This window comes from Vombatus ursinus, unplaced genomic scaffold (genome assembly GCF_900497805.2).
Source record: "Vombatus ursinus unplaced genomic scaffold, bare-nosed wombat genome assembly UNPS02014811.1, whole genome shotgun sequence".
NCBI classification, from domain to species: domain Eukaryota; kingdom Metazoa; phylum Chordata; class Mammalia; order Diprotodontia; family Vombatidae; genus Vombatus; species Vombatus ursinus.
Window position 1 is genome coordinate 4057093 of NW_020954589.1, and position 5816 is coordinate 4062908.

Genomic DNA, 5816 nt, shown 5'->3' on the forward strand with positions numbered 1-5816 from the left:
GCTAGGCAGAGGAACTTTTATCCTTTCCTCTTCCAGCTTGTCCTTGAGTCCCCAGCCCCCTTTTTCTTCCTGCCCCCTGCTTCTCTCCCACTCCGTTCTGGGTCTTCAGTTAACAGCTGCTTCTGGGTGAAAATCTGAGATGTGGGCAAAAGAGAGAAGAGAGATGGGGGAAGGGAGGAAGGGAAAGATTCTGATCTCTCAGACTCAGTCCCACGCTGTCTCCTCTCCCCCGCTCCCCCAACCCCCACCTTCGGGAATCCGACACGGAACTTAATTTGACCCAAAGAACGCAGCCGGGTTCTAATTGATGGAAAATTGCTCGCTCCTTGTCAGGTTATTGTTCATTTCCTGATCCTTAATGACTGATTTCCCACCAATCAGCCTGCGCTCCCGAGCCCGCTCGGCCACCGCACTGTCCCCTAGGCTGCACAGTCCCGTAGGGCGGGGTAGAGGCGAGGGTTTGGTGAAAACACCTTAGAGGACAGGTAGGTCGCCACCCGAAACTGTGCCTAGGAGTTGGGGTTGGGGATGGGGGAGTGTTAGGGAGGGAGGTGGAATCCCGGAATTAGAAGGACCAGATTACTGAGTGGACTCATGGCCAGCCCCCAGGCTGAATGTCCTCACCTTGCCCTCCCCCTTTTCCAGGCCATCTCTCCACACAACTGCAGGCTCTATTCATGCCATTACGGTAAGTTGATAAACCAACTCAAAGGTAAGACTTTTTCCTTTGCTTTAAAAGGGAGTGGGGGGAAGCTTTGCGTTTTTGACCGCTCCTGGGGACAATTCATTAAGGTATCAACTCCTTAATGAAACATTTCTTTGTTAAAATATTCACTGATCTGCAAGGAATAGTGCGTGTATAGGTGGGGGAGACTGCGGGGGAGGGGAAAGCATGGGCCCATTCCTCGCCCAGGGACCCTAATTTGCACTGAGCACAGATTCCTACTTCGTTTGTCTCTTACGGAGGGGAGGGAGGGAGGGAGCTACATAATGTGTCCATTTTGAATCCCTAAAATCCCTTGCACACAGTAGAAGATTAATAAATGTTTGTTGAATTGAATTAGATGGAAAGAAAAACCAGAGCCAAATGGAGAGGAGAGGTGGGAAGCAGATTGGCCATTTGGCTCAGCCCTCTAGCTCACAGAGGGCCTCAAATTTAGCAAGGATAGAACAAGAGCTATTAGATAAGGATGGTCTCACTATGCTTAATATCAACTATGACACTGCACAAAAGGTAGATTTCCTGCCATAATCAATTCATTTGTTAAAAACAAAACAAAACAAAAACAAAACTAAAAACTAAAAAATTCGAAGTATGTCTCACTAATTGGCTTCTCTATTTTAATTTCATGTATTTTAGAGAAATGATGAGGTCTAGTGGAAATAATGTGTGTAAGTTCCTCGAAGACAAAGACTTTTGTATTTTAAGACTTTTTTTTTTTTATATTTGTGTCCCCAGACCCAAGCATAGTGCCTGGCTTTGGGAAGGATATAATAAAGGCTTGTTGAAATGAATTGAACTGAATTGACCTAGTCTCAGAAATCTTGAGCAAAACCCTGCTTCTAACCCTTAATAGCTGTGTGACCCTGGACAAGTTACTTACCTTAAAATGGAAATCATAGACTTACAGCTGGAAGGGACCTTAGGTGTTTTAGAATCCAACCTCTTCATTTTACTGAAGAGTAAATTGATGTGCAGAGCAATTCAGTGACTTTCCCAGTTTCACAGAATAAGTGTCTGAAGCAGGGTTTGAACCCATGTCTTCCTAACTCCAAATTCAGTGTCTTATCTACCACGCCATGTTGCCTCTCAAGATGATAATTTTTACCCTGCCTATCTCGTAGGGTTGTTCTGATGAAAGTCTTTTATAAATATGATTTTCTATTTTAAAAATTATTCATTAAGGTATCAACTTAATAATAATAATAATAATAATATTTATTATTATGGCTAAGGCTTCAAATGCTGGAAGTTGCCCTAACTTCTTTGGTCCATTGCTTATACCTGATAAGATCTCAGAGTTGGGAAGGGAAAGAAGAGGGCATGAGTGAGGGTGGAAGAGGAGTCTTGGGCTGGGGAGGTGAGGGAAGAGGCATTGAAAGAAAAGAGGAAAAGTGGAAATCTAGAACTTGGAAAAAGCTTGAGCCAATACCAGCCCTAGAAGTGGTACTTAGGCAGGGCAGGGACCTATTGTTGTCCAACCAATGAAATCCAGAGTGAATTGGGTTTCAGGCTTGGTCTTTGAGAAAGAAATCTAGCCAGTAAACCTCAAGTTAGTAGATAGGTTTTGGCCATCAAAATTTACCTTCCTTTGGGCAGAACACCCTCAGGTAAGGGCATGATACCCCAGGAGAGAAGAGGAGAGGAGAGGACAAGCTGAGTTGCCCAAATGGAACTGACCAGCTGGATCCCCAATAGGGCAGCTTGGACTCCTTACAGGTTGTGGTTTGTCCTTCATTCTTGAAGAGGACCATGACATCAGGGAGATGATGTCATGACTTGCAACTGAATTTGATTGGAGGGAGGGAGAGCTGTGCAAAGTAACCAGCTTCATTTTCTCCTCCACAGCCATCTGGGTCCAGTGACCTGATATCGATCAGGACAACTGGAGAAGGCCTAGGATGCAGTGAGCACTTGGTGAGCCCTAGAAGGCATGAGCGGGGAGGAGGAGAAAAAAAAGTACTTACATGGAGGGAAAAGAAAACTAAGGTTCTAAGATAGAAGAAACCAAGGTTTTGAGTACACCATGAAGGGAAATATTCTGCCTTCTCCAGAAGGCCTCAATGAGCAATGGATCTCCTCCATACACCATGCCAAGATGAGTTTATTATGAAGGAGAATCCAAAAGATTAGATGAACCCTTCAGGGATTGTGTAGAAGGTATTACTGTTGGTATTGGATTAGATATTTGAAGTCTAATTCAGCTCTGAAGTCCTATGATCTTATTAACAAAAGAGACAGGGCAGTAATGCCTAGCCCTCATGGCTACCACCCTAGCCGTTTTTGTTTTTTTTTTGAGGTCATGAAATACAAGAGATTGAGAATAGTTTCCCTGTCTGGAATGGATAGCATCATAAGATTTGAGCATTGGAAGGGACATAAGGGATACTCTAGTCCAGCCATTTTACAAATTGACTAACTGAACCTCAGAGATGTAAAGTGACTTACCCAGGGGTTGACATTCTATTCACACAAAATCCTGAGAGAAACTCAAATAATCCCTCCCTTTTCCATGCCATAGATCTGAAGGGATTGATGACCACAATGTTAACAACAAACTAAGGAAATCAGCTTCTTCCATTAGGCTTTTTTTCCCATGCTAGGGAGATAGAAAAGCAGTTTGGGGAGGGGGGAGAAGAGATTGGTAATTCCCAAAGAATTATTTGGAAAGACTCATATTGAGACAACTAGAGGAGTTGGGGAGGACTGAAAAGGACAGAGAGGATACTCTGTGCAGATCCCAGAGGCCGTTGGAAGAGAATGAAGAACAAATTAAATGAAGCTGGAAAGTTCTATTCTGAACTTTCCCTCTCATCCTTTCACCAGGGAGAAAATATTTTGGGTCATTTGCTTTGATTTGGTTGGATTTGTTTTGTAAATTATCCCCCTCCCCTTCCCCCCCCCCCATGGTTTTTTGTTTGTTTGTTTTGGCTTTGTTTTTTTTTGTTTGTTTGTTTTTTGTTTGTTTTTTAATCAGTGAGTTCCTTGCATTTAGGGTCCTTGTTTTATGGTTCCCTTATATATCTCCTAGTGCCCAGTAAGGGACTTTGCACATAGTAGGCATTCAATAAATACTTGCTGACAGATTGATTGAAATGAAAAAGAAATCTTTCTAGGAGAAATCCCGATGGGAAGGACAAAGGAAGGACAGGTATTGGAGAGAAAAAAGTCAGCAAAGAACCAATGAATCATATAAGGTCACAGGATCATAGAACATCCCCAAATCAACACAAGTAAGTATCAGAGGTGGAATTTGAAGCTGGGTTCTCTGACTTCGGGGAAGGGACCTTTGAGGTCTTCTAGTCCAACCTCCCTCCAAACAGGGAACTCTCTTCTCTAGCATCTCAAATGATTGAAACGTAGAATTTCAGGAATATGAGGGACCTTTGAGATCACTTAGTCCACTCCCTTCCTTCTGAAGGTGAGAAAAGGAGGTCTAGAGAGGACACATAACTTGCCCAAGGTCATCTAGAAGATTATTGGCAACTCCACCCTCCATATTCCCAACTCACAATCATGAAATCACAAAATATCAAGAATCGGGAGTTCAAAGGTCATCTATTTACTCACCAACCTCTAACTGAATAAGAATCCTTTCTGTAATACCCTTGAGAAGGGGTTATCTAGTCCCCATGTGAAGACCTCTGAGGTCTTCAAAGCCACTTACCTTCTGAGGAAGATAAGAACCAGAGCATAACTATTGAGCTAGATGACCTTTTTCTTCCCATTTTCTCCCCAATGAACTAGTATTTATTTTCTTCCACACCCCCAATTTAAAATAAAAAAAGAAAACCTTTCTAGCAAATACAAGTAGTCAAGTAAAACAAATTTCCACGTTGTCCATGCCCAAAAAACTGTGTCTCATTCTGCATGTTGCCAGCTGATTTTATTTAAAAAAAGAAAAAGGTATAACTCATTGGCCTGGCCTAAAGGCTGTGACCACAGAGCCAAAGATATTCCATCACTAGCTTTATTCTGAAGGCAAATTAAGTCTCTTTAGTGACTTAGTATTGGGTTAGAACTTACTTGATGGGACCAGTCTGAGCACGAGCCAAAACCCTTTGTAGCCGATAATATCCTTTTCTTCTTCACCCTCTCCAGGTGACTCCTGAGCCAGAAATGTTCACTAAGGAGAAGCCTGTAAACTCCTTTCTTGATTCCACTGGGAAAGAACTAAATAAAATAGAAATTTGACACAATGTCCTCCTCCTGTGCACCCCTCAAGATCTCAGGCAATTCAGTGAACTTTGAAGATGTTCTTCATGCTTCCGATTAGCTTTTGAGGACTCAAGGCCAAACTTTGCAACCTTAAAGGTCAATTTAAGGCAGTTATTAGAAAAGTGCAGATATTGCTAGCATCACCATCCTGTTCCTTCTGAGCCAGAGAGGGCAGGCTATGTTGGAACAGCATTAATTACTCCTAAGCCTTGTACTTTCCCCTTCTTCTGCATCCATCTAAAAGCCCCTTTTATCCAGGAGGAGCTAATCTAGACCTGATCTCAGCCTTAAACAAACACTTGCATTAATTATAACAATAGTTAGCAATTATATAGTGTTTTACAAATATCCTTTCATTTGATCTTTGTAACAATTTGGGAGGTGGGTGCTATTATCATCCCTTTTTTGTTTGTTTCAGTCATGTTTAACTCTTCGTGACCCCATTTAAGGTTTTCTTGGCAGAGATACTGGAGTGGTTTGCCATTTCCTTCTCCAGCTCATTTGACAAGTGAGAAAACAGAGGCAAACAGGGTTAAGAGACTTGCCCAGGGTCACACAGCTAGTAAGTGTCTGAGGCCAGATGAGTCTCCCTGACTGCAGGCCAGCACTTTGTCCACTGAGAAACTGAGGCAGAGAAAGGTTAAATGATTTGTCCAGGTCACAAAACTACAAGTGCCTGAGGTTAGATATGAACTCAGGTCTTCCTCACTCCAGTTGATGACTGAACAACTTCCTGACTCCAGACCCAGGGCTCTGTCCACTGCCCTACCTAGCTGCTTTAAAAGAATCACCATGTACTTTGCTGCCCTTGTCAGATGACAACTGGAGTGTTATTGCATTCAGTTCTGGGCACTACAATTTAGGAAGAACGTTGATA

General features: G+C 42.7%; 1 long non-coding RNA gene across 1 annotated transcript; it reads left to right on the forward strand.

Annotated features, from left to right (window-relative positions):
• The first annotated feature begins 410 nt into the window (after positions 1 to 410).
• Positions 411 to 4930, forward strand: LOC114053292. Its single transcript, XR_003570368.1, has 5 exons — positions 411 to 485; positions 646 to 688; positions 2570 to 2638; positions 3838 to 3954; positions 4823 to 4930. It is a non-coding gene; the product is annotated as an uncharacterized LOC114053292 (long non-coding RNA).
• Positions 4931 to 5816: the final 886 nt, after the last annotated feature.